At 35.4% G+C, this 14,034-nt stretch overlaps 2 long non-coding RNA genes across 2 annotated transcripts; both read left to right on the forward strand.

Annotated features, from left to right (window-relative positions):
- The first annotated feature begins 8,769 nt into the window (after positions 1-8,769).
- On the forward strand, positions 8,770-9,874 carry LOC127151402 (uncharacterized). The gene is made up of 2 exons (XR_007824337.1): positions 8,770-8,992; positions 9,620-9,874. It is a non-coding gene; the product is annotated as an uncharacterized LOC127151402 (long non-coding RNA).
- A 2,501-nt stretch (positions 9,875-12,375) lies between these two features.
- On the forward strand, positions 12,376-13,584 carry LOC127151397 (uncharacterized). The gene is made up of 2 exons (XR_007824328.1): positions 12,376-12,627; positions 13,256-13,584. It is a non-coding gene; the product is annotated as an uncharacterized LOC127151397 (long non-coding RNA).
- The last annotated feature ends 450 nt before the right edge of the window (positions 13,585-14,034 follow it).

The raw sequence follows: 14,034 nt of genomic DNA on the forward strand, positions 1-14,034 counted from the left end.
TGCATTTGATGGAATTTTCTTATAATAACAGTTATCAGGCTACTATTGGCATGGCACCATTTGAGGCCTTGTACGGCAAATGTTGTAGATCCCCGGTTTGCTGGGGTGAGGTGGGTGAGCAGAGATTGATGGGTCCTGAGTTAGTTCAGTCTACTAACGAAGCGATACAGAAGATTAGATCACGCATGCATACCGCTCAGAGTAGGCAGAAGAGTTATGCAGATGTGAGGCGGAAGGATTTTGAGTTTGAGGTAGGGGACAAGGTGTTCTTAAAGGTAGCACCTATGAGAGGTGTCTTACGATTTGAAAGAAGGGGAAAGCTGAGTCCCCGTTTTGTTGGGCCGTTTGAAATTCTGGAGCGGATTGGCCCTGTAGCTTATCGCTTGGCGTTGCCACCATCACTCTCGACAGTTCATGATGTGTTTCATGTTTCTATGTTGAAGAAGTACGTGTCAGATCCATCCTATGTAGTGGATTACGAGCCACTGGAGATTGATGAAAACTTGAGCTATACTTAACAACCTGTTGAGGTGCTGGCTAGAGAGGTGAAAACGTTGAGGAATAAAGAAATCCCTTTAGTTAAAGTCTTATGGTGGAATCACCGAGTGGAAGAGGCTACATGAGAGCGAGAAGATGACATGAGGTCCCGTTATCCCGAACTGTTCGAAGAATAAAACTTTCGAAGACGAAAGTTCCCTAAGGAGGGAAGAATGTAACGCCCCGAATTTTCGAGGTAAACTTTTATCGTTTTGCGTAAATTTTTCGGAAATTTTAAATTTTTGAGTAAATTCTGAAATTTCTAAATTAATATTTGTAAATTTATATAATAATAATATAATATTAATTATATTATTATTATTATTATTTATTTTAATTTTTATATATAATTTAATATTAATGTTAGTTTTTTTTATTATTATTATTATTATTATTTATAATTATTATAAGTTAATATATATATATATAATAATAATTTTTTTAAAAAAAAATAAACCCTAAGGCGCGCGCGAGACACCCCCCCTTTCATCCATTTTCGTTTTCTCTTCCTTGCGCCGCCGCCCCTCCCTTCGCTTTCGATTTCTCCTTCTTCTTCTTCTTCCTTCATCGTCCGCCGCCGCTGTTTTCTTTTCTTTTTCCTTCCGTTCGCGCGCGTCCCCATCCTCTCCATCTCCGTCCTCTGTCCCCGTCTCCATCTCCGTCGACGTTCTTAGCTTCACCGGTTGTTCGCCGCAGCCACCATCCGCGCGTTGCGCCGTCTGTCGTCCATCTACAGACGACGTCTCCCTCTCTCTTCGTTTCTGCCACTGCCGGCGGCCTCTTCCTTCTCATCTCGTGTTCCCGATGCAAACAGAACACCGAGGGGAGCGCCGTCGTTGCCGGAAGGAGGAAGGAATACACCGAGCCGCGAAGTGAAGCCGGCCCGAGCCACGAATCCGAGTTGGGCCGAGCCGCAAGCCGAGCCGCGAGCCGAATTGAGCCGAGCCACGAGCCGAGCCGTAAACTGATCCAAGCCGAGCCAAGCCACGAGCTGGCCAACCTAAGCCACGAGCCAAGCCGAGTCGAGCCGAACACCTACAAGCCAAGCCGAGCTCCCTGTTCACCGAGCCACCTAAGCCTTCCTCCCTCCACTTCGGGTCACGGTGAGTCTTCAGTAAGGATTATTTTGATGAACTTCCTAATGTTGCTACGTCCGATTCGAATTTGAATATTGGAATAAGATTTGGTCCCACCTTTTCTCCCTTGAAGGTATTAAGGAGTTGACGTTTAAGTTCTCGGGTTCCGCGACAAGCTTGTTTGGAGATAGCTTTCCTTTCCTTGGGTAAGTCAACGGATGTTGCTTAGGACCATTTAAAATGACTTCTACTAGTATCATCGATTAAAACCTTCGTGTTTTCGTTTAGGTGGATCCGTTGAGCGTGGACTCGATAGAGGGGCATAACCAAGTTTCAGGTAAGGGTTTTCCTACTACTGAACCTCGGAGCGAGGCTGGAAACGTAGTAGTCCACAGGGGATTACACGTTAGTAACTGTACCGAATAAATATATGTGTGCTTGACTTTTAAGCATTGTTATTATTACTCTTGTCTGATGTAAAGGTAACGCGACCGCTGGTTGTAGCTTGTGTGCTATCGGGTATAAGGAGTTACTTGCTAATAGACCCCGATGCTGGATGTTCGGTATAGGGTGGTTATGTTAATGGGCTACGTTGTAGATTGGAATTGTATGTTGATGGACCTTGAAGTTACGGTTAGGTACGTGGTAGTCATGGGTCTGGACACTGATCATGGAGTTTGGACGGGAAGGACAGCGGGTCCGATTTTGATTGATTAGTTGATTGGGTCTAGGGGTTACCATAATGGTGTGCGAATTGGAAACGCGTATAGCAACTGAGGGTGTAGTTGTTTAAACCTATACTATTTGACTGGCAAAGCCTATGGCGAAAGTGTAATATGAGTGTTGATGGGGTATGACTGTGGTAGACGGTTAGTATGGACTGAGGGTAACGGTTAGCTTCATCTATGGGGTAGTGTACCTTACGGATATGTGCATCCTGCGAGAGCACTAGACTGATACGTGCATCCTTCGGGGGCACTAGACTGATATGTGCATCCTTCGGGAGCACTAGACTGATATGTGCATCTTTCGGGATCACTAGACTGATAGGTGTATCCTTCGGGATCACGAGACTGATATGTGCGTTCTACGGAACCACTAGACTGTTATGTAGGGTACCCCTGAATAGGAAGTTAACAGTTGTTCCCTAACGGGCCCAGTAGTGGGTCCCTTACTGGGTATGTTTATACTCACCCTTTTCTCTTCTTAAACTTTTCAGGTAAGGGCACAGCTAGGGGCAGACCGACGAGAGGCAGGAAGGATGCGTGAAGGTCATATGGACGCGTATGATTTTCTTATTGCTTCCGTCGATGTATTTTGTTAGAATATTTGGTTTTGTGATTTTGAGTTGATGACCTGAGTTTTTATTTGAAACTTTTGTGACTGTGATTTAAAATAGGGCCCGATATTGTTTTTTTGTAATATTTCTAACGTTTTAAGAAATCGTAACCGGTCCGTTATGAATTTTGTTTTGTGTGGTCGAGTCTTAGTACTGAGTATTGACCTTAGCTTAGTCCGGAAAGTTGGGTCGTTACACAACGAGAGATTAGTAGTAGTATTCATACTAAAATTTGGTCCGTTTCTTTAATAACTTTCTCTAGTTTCGATGGACTATTATGTTTTCTTTAATTGTTTCTTTTTCTTTCTAAACCTGACAGATGTGGACAAAGTAGAAAGTTGGGTGAATGGGTGTGATCAAACGTGTAAGAAGAACTGATGCTAAAGAAAAGAAGATGAAGTATACTGAGAGGAGAAGGGAACAGGGATTGGCTTTCCAAGATATACTATATATGAATAAACAAAAATCAAGTGGTGAAAATTAAAACCATTGGTTTAAAAAGATTATTATTTCATATTTAAGCATATGTTTTGTTTTGATATAAATAAAGTTTCAAGTTTTTGCATGTCGTTAATTATGAGCAATGGGTAAAAAAGAGCCCTTTCTCTCTTTTAATGCTATACGAGAATTATGTGTGTTTTGCCAAAATTTTTGCTTTACTATAGATTGTGTGTGTGTGTGTGTTTGTGGTTGAATTGGTGAATAAAGGTTAATAATCTCACAAACAAATTTTATTTCGTTGATTTGAAAATATTTCTAAGGCACCAATTATCTGTTTGAAGGTGGACGATCTAATCTCGGTCCACCTTATAATTGTTAAACTAAAAATTAATCTTAATTTGAAATAAGTGTTTTGGTTTTAAAAGATAGGATGGGTCAGTTGGATGCATCGAGCATTTTCACTAGGTTGGACATCCCATAACACCCTCTCATTACTCCTAGCTCACTAATTTCTCTTAAAAAATAATCCTAAATAGTTCTCGAAACCTACACAGCTATATAACAATCAAAATGATACCTCTAAAGTTTGTTTTATTTCTATTTTCAATTTAAAAAGTTGAGTTTCAGTTCCCCCTCCATTTATTGTTAAAAAAAAATGAACTATTTTAATTTCAATTTTTTTGAAGAAAATATTATAGATGAACAGGGAAAGTGTGAAAATAATTAATTTGAATGATTAGACAATAAGGTAAGGATAGAAATAATTCATTTTAATCCAAAAAAATTCACAGGTTATTTCGATAAGATAACTTTATGTTTCTTCTTTGGTCTCGAGGTGTCATGAACGATTTGTCTTCCAAAACAAAAAAAGTTATTTAACATCTCTTGAATGCTTTGTGTTTGAACAAGATTACATAACAAAATACTGTAGCGTGTGAGTAATTGTATATAAAAGAGAAAAAAATGAAGAGGAAAGAATTAAGGGAGCTATAATTTTTATGTTTTTTTATTGATAAGGAAAAACCATATATTTTTAAATCATCTGTATCCATTCAAATCTTCACATATTTCAAAGAAAAACATATCCTTCAAGTAATTATAGGTTTTAGGGTGTCCTTCACCCAAAGAGAAAAGGAAATTAATAATAATAATAATAATAATAATAATAATAATAATAATAATAATAATAATACTCACGAAGGATTATGCATGGCTTTTGATTCCTAGTTTTTTTTTTTTTTTTAAATAACTTTATTCCTTGTTCCAATTATTTTAACTCTGAATTTTTAAATTGTTTTCTTTAAAAAAGCTATGAGATATTCTTTCTAAAATGAAATATTAAAATGGATGGAAAAATGACGTGAAAAACAATAAATTATTAAAGAACTAAAATATTTGTTTTATTGTTTATGACCCAACATATTTCATATAAAAGAATGAATATTATTAATTATAGTAAAATGAAAAATGTATTACAAAAATCAAACGTTGAAAAGGTTAAGTACTTGATTTCTAACTTAATCATAATATTAGATCATAAGTACAAGAACTGGCTTTTCATTTCGTACATCAATTGAATAATGAAAGAAAGGTAATTGTAACAAATAAAAATGGTTGAAATGCCTTGAATTTAATTTGTTATGTGGTGCTACAAGCAACAAAGAACATTTGCACCGTTTGTATTAAGAAAACATTCTCTCTAATAATAGATTTTCTCTCTATCTCGTAAATGTAGCTAACACTTCGTTCGTAAACTACGTATATCAAATGTGTCGATTTCTCCACACGTTTTTGGTAATTTTATAGTTCGTCGTCATTTCTTCAACAAAAGTTGTGACATCTCTCTTTATCTTTTCAATGTGGGTGATTCTCAACTTACTCCAAACTATGTAATCTATTTGAGTTCACGAGTCCTTGTCCGAATATAATATCTTTTTATACTTGTAACGACCCAACTTTCCGGACTAAGCTGAGGTCACCACCAAATACCAAAACTCGACCATTCAACATAAAATTTAAAACGGACCAGTTACGATTCATTAAAGCATTAGAAACCTTACAAAAAGACAGTTTCGGGCCCTATTTTAAATCAATCAAAAAGTCACAAATAAAAACTCAAGTCACCAGTTCAAAATCACAAGTCAAAATATTCTGACAAAATACATAGCGGAAGCGATAAGAAAACCAGACGCGTCCATATGGCCTTCACGCGTCCTTCCTGCCTCTCGTCGGTCTGCCCCTCGCTGTGCCCTTACCTGAAAAGTTAAAGAAGAGAAAAGGGTGAGTATAAACATACCCAGTAAGGGACCCACTACTGGGCCCGTTAGGGGACAACAGTTAACTTCCTATTCGGGGGTACCCTACATAACAGTCTAGTGGTTCCGTAGAACGCACATATCAGTCTAGTGCTCCCGAAGGAGGCACATATCAGTCTGGTGCTCCCGAAGGATGCACGTATCAGTCTGGTGCTCCCGAAGGATGCACGTATCAGTCTGGTGCTCCCGAAGGATGCACGTATCAGTCTCGTGCTCTCGAAGGATGCACACGTCTGTCTAGTGCTCTCGAAGGATGCACCTATCAGTCTAATGCTCCCGAAGGATGCACCTATCCGTAAGGCACACTACCCCATAGATGAAGCTAACCGTTACCCCTCAGTCCATACTAAACCGTCTACATCAGTCATACCCCAACGGCATTCATATTACAGTTCCGCCATAGGCTTTGTCAGTCAGATAGTATAGGTTTAAACAACTACGCCCTCAGTTGCTATACGCATCACCAATTCGCACACCATTAGGGAAAACCCTAGACCCAATCAACTAACCAACCAAAACCGGACTCACTGTCCTTCCCCGTCCAAACTCCATGATCAACATCCAGACCAATGCTTTACTACATACTGAACCGTAACTTCAAGGTCCATCAACATAAAATCTCAATCTACAATTAGCAGTCACAGTATCTTTACATCAGACAAAATATAATAACAGTGCTTAACAGTCAACACGCATACAGTTATTCAGTACAGTCACTAACGTGTAATCCCTTGTGGATTACTACGTTTTCAGCCTGGATTCGGGGTCCAGTAGTAGGAAAACCCTTACCTGATACTCGGTTATGCCCCTCGATTGAATCCACGCTCAACGGATCAACCTAAACGAAAACACAAAGGTTTTAGTTGATGACTCTAGTAGAAGTCGTTTTAAAAGGTCCGAAACGACACCCGTTGACTTACCCAAGGAAAGGAAGCTATCTCCAACCAAGCCTGCCGCAGAACCCGAGGGCTTAAACGTCAACTCCTTACTACCTTTAAGGGGTGAAAGATAGGATCAAAACTTATTCCAATAATCAACTCGAATCGGATATGGCAACATTAGGGAATTCATCAAACAAAACCTTACCGAAGACTCACCGTGAACCGAAGTGGAGGAAGGAAGGCTTAGGTGGCTCGGCTCGGCTCGGCTTGGACTCGGCTCAGCTCGGCTCGGCTCGGCTCGGCTTAACTCGGCTTGGTTCTCGGCTCGGCTCGGCTCGGCTTGGTTCTCGGCTCGGCTTGCTTCTCGGCTCGGCTCGGCTCGGCTCGGCTTGGCTTGGTTCTCGGCTCGGCTCGGCTCGGCTCGGCTTGGTTCTCGGCTCGGCTCGGCTCAGTTTTCGGCTCGGCTCGGGTACGGCTCGCGGCTCGGCTGAGATTCACGACTCGGCTTGGCTTCGCGCGGCGCCTGCAATACTCGAGCTCCACGATCGTTGAAGGCTCGCCGCCGGCCGCTTGGCGAACGGTGCAACTCGCTTCAATGCGGCGGACGGCCAACGGAGGAGGCGTTCGGCGGTGGAAACAAATGGACAGGCGGCGGTGGCGTTGGCTGGCTGCGAAACGGAGATCCGGTAAGCTTCACGACTGCGACTGTGGGCTCGGGTTGACCGGAGAAGAAGGAGAAGAAGGGCTGAGGTCGCGTCGGCTGAAGAACAACCAAGCTGGAGACGAAGGAGCCGGCGGTGATGCAGAAACGAAGAAGAAAGAGATGGAGGCGGTGGATGGCGGCGTCGGGTGGAGGATGGAGGAAGAAGAGAAAACGGATGGGGCTCGCGGCGCGGTGGAGAAGAAGAAAGCGGAAACGAAAAAGAAGGGGGGGTCTGTGTCGTGCGCGGGTTAGGGTTACGTTTTTAAAAAAAAAAATTATTATTATTATATATATATATATATATATATATATATATATATATATATATATATATATATATATATATCTTTTAATAATAAAATAAATAGGATATTATTATTATTATATATATATATATATATATATATATATCAATTTTTTAATTATCATAATTAATAATAAACAAATCTATAAAGTATTATTATTATATACATATATATATTAACTTTAAAAAATTTTATTAATAACAATAATACTAATAATAATAATAATAATAGAAAATATTAATATTAAATTTTATATAAGGATAAAAATAAATACTAATAAAAATAATGATATAATTACTATTATATTATTATTATATAAATTTAAAAATATAAATTTCAGAATTCCAGAAATAAATCCAAATTTAAAATTTCCGAAAAATTACATAAAACGGTAAAAGTTTACCTCGAAAATTCGGGGCGTTACAATACTAATTGTGACATCAACTTTCTATTTTTATACTAATTCATTTAATATTAAATTAGTAATTGGAGAGAAATATGATGCAGATATAGTGATTCAAATCGTAAGCCTCATGATCGCTAACACATATCACATGTCAGTTGACCTATATGTTTTATACTAATAAAATTCTTTATGTCGATTGATAACTCAGCTAATTAGGTGAAGAAATATGTTATGATCCTGAAAAATAAATAAATAAACAATTGGTATAGAGATCACTTCTAGGTTTAATAACTTAAGCGTGTTGTAATATTTTGAAGAAAAATAATTATAAATGTAACAAATGATACTATGATCTTATTAATTGATATGGTCTAGGTCTATCATTGATGTAGCACTATATATGTGTGTGTGTCTATTTGTTATATTTAGAACTAAAGAATCCGTTGGGAGTGTCAAACATAATTTAAGGGCATGTTGAAGTAAATTTTCAAAATAGCAAATTGGTAAACTACAAATGGATCGTCGACATTTGTAGGGTTTTAACGTGTAAGGTGTATTTAGCCACAAGCGGAAATTACATTTGTCCAAAAACTTGAGGTGAAGGGAAGCGTGGCAGCGTGTCATCGTAATACGTTCGTTTTCCGATAGTATCGTCATGAATACCGTTTCTTCCTCAATCCGATTTGTAGGGTCGTGGTTTAAACCAAGAGTTTTTTTTTTCTATATATATATAGAGGGTTTTTCAATCTTATTTTCTATAGAACCAAGTGCTCAACGATACATAATTTTGAACCACAAGAAAATTGAAATTAAGAAAAAAATGAAATCAGTTGTAATTTTTTTTATTATTCTTAGCATACTTGGTGCAGAATCCACATCTACATTTAAGGATTCCCATATGGATAAACATGCGGTTGATCTTCATAAATTTTGTAAACTTGGTTGTGTCTTTTCTCTTTGCAGCAATGTTTCCACCCCAGAAAACCTGAGTGAGCTAATTTCTAGTACTCTTGTATTACCTATTTTATTCTTGTACATTTTTGGATGAAGCTAATATATATTTTAATCGTTTAAGTTTTTGGACTTTTGACGTCTCAATCTAAATGCTATTACATATAAGTAACCTCTTGTTTGGTTCTTTTCTTCTTCCGGCTTCTATAATATTGTTCCTTTCACATGGCTCTTTTGATTATACATATCTATGAATGTCACATTCTAGTTGTGATATTCTGGTCCACCTACAGCTAATTCACATCATCTTCTCTTTTGTTCCAAAAAAAAAAAAAAAAGAGTTTTAGGTTAATGTGTTTTTTGATATTTCTTTTAAATTTTAAGCAGTAGTACTGCTGGCAAACATGTTGTAATGAAAATAATTCATAGAGGAAGACAATGTTTGCTATTGAGCATGAAATGTCATTAGAGATGATCCTTGTCATGACTAACATTCAATTAGAGTAGTATTCATATACAAAATTTGTATCTCGAACTCACAATCAACGAGAGATTTGTAGTAGTATTCATACTAAAATTTGGTCCGTTTCTTTAATAACTTTCTCTAGTTTTGATGGACTATTATGTTTTCTTTAATTGTTTCTTTTTCTTTCTAAACCTGACAGATGTGGACAAAGTAGAAAGTTGTGTGAATGGGTGTGATCAAACGTGTAAGAAGAACTGATGCTAAAGAAAAGAAGATGAAGTATACTGAGAGGAGAAGGGAACGAGGATTGGCTTTCCAAGATATACTATATATGAATAAACAAAAATCAAGTGATGAAAATTAAAACCATTGGTTTAAAAAGATTATTATTTCATATTTAAGCATATGTTTTGTTTTGATATAAATAAAGTTTCAAGTTTTTGCATGTCGTTAATTATGAGCAATGGTAAAAAGGAGCCCTTTCTCTCTTTTAATGCTATACGAGAATTAAGTGTGTTTTGCCAGAATTTTTGCTTTACTATAGATTGTGTGTGTGTGTGTGTGTGTTTGTGGTTGAATTGGTGAATAAAGGTTAATAATCTCACAAACAAATTTTATTTCGTTGATTTGAAAATATTTCTAAGGCACCAATTATCCGTTTGAAGGTTGACGATCTAATCTCGGTCCACCTTATAATTGTTAAACTAAAAATTAATCTTAATTTGAAATAAGTGTTTTGGTTTTAAAAGATAGGATGGGTCAGTTGGATGCATCGAGCATTTTCACTAGGTGGACACCCCATAACACCCTCTCATTACTCCTAGCTCACTAATTTCTCTTAAAAAATAATCCTAAAAAGTTCTCGAAACCTACACAGCTATATAACAATCAAAATGATACCTCTAAAGTTTGTTTTATTTCTATTTTCAATTTAAAAAGTTGAGTTTTAATTCCCCCTCCATTTATTGTTAACAAAAATGAACTATTTTAATTTCATTTTTTTTTAGAAGTTATTATAGATGAACCGGGAAAGTGTGAAAATAATTAATTTGAATGATTAGAAAATAAGGGAACGATAGAAATAATTCATTTTAATCAAAAAAAAAAATTCACAGGTTATTTCGATAAGATAACTTTATGTTTCTTCTTTGGTCTCGATGGGTCATGAACGATTTGTCTTCCTAAACAAAAAAAGTTATTTAGCATCTCTTGAATGCAACGTGTTTCAACAAGATTACTTAATAGAATACTGTAGCGTGTGAGTAATTGTATATAAATGAGAAAAAAATGAAGAGGAAAGAATTAAGGGAGCTATAATTTTTTATGTTTTTTTATTGATAAGGAAAAACCATATATTTTTAAATCATCTGTATCCATTCAAATCTTCACATATTTCAAAGAAAAACATATCCTTCAAGTAATTATAGGTTTTAGGGTGTCCTTCACCCAAAGAGAAAAGGAAATAATAATAATAATAATAATAGTAATAATACTCACGAAGGATTATGCATGGCTTTTGATTCTTAGTTTTTTTTTTTTAAATAACTTTATTCCTTGTTCCAATTATTTTAACTCTGAATTTTTAAAATGTTTTCTTTAAAAAAGCTATGAGATACTCTTTCTAAAATGAAATATTAAAATGGATGGAAAAATGAAGTGCAAAAACAATAAATTATTAAAGTACTAAAATATTTGTTTTATTGTTTATGACCCAACATATTTCATATAAAAGAGTGAATATTATTAATTATAGTAAAATGAAAAATGTATTACAAAAATCAAACGTTGAAAGGCTTAAGTACTTGATTTCTAACTTAATCATAATATTAGATCATAAGTACAAGAACTGACTTTTCATTTCGTACATCAATTGAATAATGAAAGAAAGGTAATTGTAACTAATAAAAATGGTTGAAATGCCTTGAATTTAATTTGTCATGTGGTGCTACAAACAACAAAGAACATTTGCACCGTTTGTATTAAGAAAACATTCTCTCTAATAATAGATTTTCTCTCTATCTCGTAAATGTAGCTAACACTTCGTTCGTAAACTACGTATATCAAATGTGTCGATTTCTCCATACGTTTTTGGTAATTCTATAGTTCGTCGTCGATTTCTTCAACAAAAGTTGTGACATCTTTCTTTATCTTTTCAATGTGGGTGATTCTCAACTTACTCCAAACTATGTAGTCTATTTGAGTTCACGAGTCCTTGTCCGAATATAATATCTTTTTATACTAATTGTGACATCAACTTTCTATTTTTATACTAATTGATTTAATATTAAATTAGTAATTGGAGAGAAATATGATGCGGATATAGTGATTCAAATCGTAAGCCTCATGATCGCTAACACATATCACATGTCAGTTGACCTATATGTTTTATACTAATAAAATTCTTTATGTCGATTGATAACTCAGCTAATTAGGTGAAGAAATATGTTATGATCCTGAAAAATAAATAAATAAACAATTGGAATAGAGATCACTTCTAGGTTTAATAACTTAAGCGTGTTGTAATATTTTGAAGAAAAATAATTATAAATGTAACAAATGATACTATGATCTTATTAATTGATATGGTCTAGGTCTATCATTGATGTAGCACTATATATATGTGTGTGTCTATTTGTTATATTTAGAACTAAAAAATCCGTTGGGAGTGTCAAACATAATATAAGGGCATGTTGAAGTAAATTTTCAAAATAGCAAATTGGTAAACTACAAATGGATCGTCCACATTTGTAGGGTTTTAACGTGTAAGGTGGATTTAGCCACAAGCGAAAATTACATTTGTCCAAAAACTTGAGGTGAAGGGAAGCGTGGCAGCGTGTCATCGTAATACGTTCGTTTTCCGATAGTATCGTCATGAATACCGTTTCTTCCTCAATCCGATTTGTAGGGTCGTTGTTTAAACCAAGAGTTTTTTTTCCTATATATATATAGAGGGTTTTTCAATCTTATTTTCTATAGAACCAAGTGCTCAACGATACATAATTTTGAACCACAAGAAAATTGAAATTAAGAAAAAAATGAAATCAGTTGTAATTTTTTTAATTATTCTTAGCATACTTGGTGCAGAATCCACATCTACATTTAAGGATTCCCCTACGGATACCAACCATGCGGTTGATCTTCATAAATTTTGTAAACTTGGTTGTGTCTTTTCTCTTTGCAGCAATGTTTCCACCCCAGAAAACCTGAGTGAGCTAATTTCTAGTACTCTTGTATTACCTATTTTATTCTTGTACATTTTTGGATGAAGCTAATATATATTTTAATCGTTTAAGTTTTTGGACTTTTGACGTCTCAATCTAAATGCTATTACATATAAGTAACCTCTTGTTTGGTTCTTTTCTTCTTCCGGCTTCTATAATATTGTTCCTTTCACATGGCTCTTTTGATTATACTTATCTATGAATGTCACATTCTAGTTGTGATATTCTGGTCCACCTACAGCTAATTCACATCATCTTCTCTTTTGTTCCAAAAAAAAAAAAAAAAAGAGTTTTAGGTTAATGTGTTTTTTGATATTTCTTTTAAATTTTAAGCAGTAGTACTGCTGGCAAACATGTTGTAATGAAAATAATTCATAGAGGAAGACAATGTTTGCTATTGAGCATGAAATGTCATTAGAGATGATCCTTGTCATGACTAACATTCAATTAGAGTAGTATTCATATACAAAATTTGTATCTCGAACTCACAATCAACGAGAGATTTGTAGTAGTATTCATACTAAAATTTGGTCCGTTTCTTTAATAACTTTCTCTAGTTTTGATGGACTATTATGTTTTCTTTAATTGTTTCTTTTTCTTTCTAAACCTGACAGATGTGGACAAAGTAGAAAGTTGTGTGAATGGGTGTGATCAAACGTGTAAGAAGAACTGATGCTAAAGAAAAGAAGATGAAGTATACTGAGAGGAGAAGGGAACGAGGATTGGCTTTCCAAGATATACTATATATGAATAAACAAAAATCAAGTGATGAAAATTAAAACCATTGGTTTAAAAAGATTATTATTTCATATTTAAGCATATGTTTTGTTTTGATATAAATAAAGTTTCAAGTTTTTGCATGTCGTTAATTATGAGCAATGGGTAAAAAGGAGCCCTTTCTCTCTTTTAATGCTATACGAGAATTAAGTGTGTTTTGCCAGAATTTTTGCTTTACTATAGATTGTGTGTGTGTGTGTGTGTGTTTGTGGTTGAATTGGTGAATAAAGGTTAATAATCTCACAAACAAATTTTATTTCGTTGATTTGAAAATATTTCTAAGGCACCAATTATCCGTTTGAAGGTTGACGATCTAATCTCGGTCCACCTTATAATTGTTAAACTAAAAATTAATCTTAATTTGAAATAAGTGTTTTGGTTTTAAAAGATAGGATGGGTCAGTTGGATGCATCGAGCATTTTCACTAGGTGGACACCCCATAACACCCTCTCATTACTCCTAGCTCACTAATTTCTCTTAAAAAATAATCCTAAAAAGTTCTCGAAACCTACACAGCTATATAACAATCAAAATGATACCTCTAAAGTTTGTTTTATTTCTATTTTCAATTTAAAAAGTTGAGTTTCAATTCCCCCTCCATTTATTGTTAACAAAA

Source organism: Cucumis melo, chromosome 1, assembly GCF_025177605.1.
Source record: "Cucumis melo cultivar AY chromosome 1, USDA_Cmelo_AY_1.0, whole genome shotgun sequence".
NCBI classification, from domain to species: Eukaryota; Viridiplantae; Streptophyta; class Magnoliopsida; order Cucurbitales; family Cucurbitaceae; genus Cucumis; species Cucumis melo.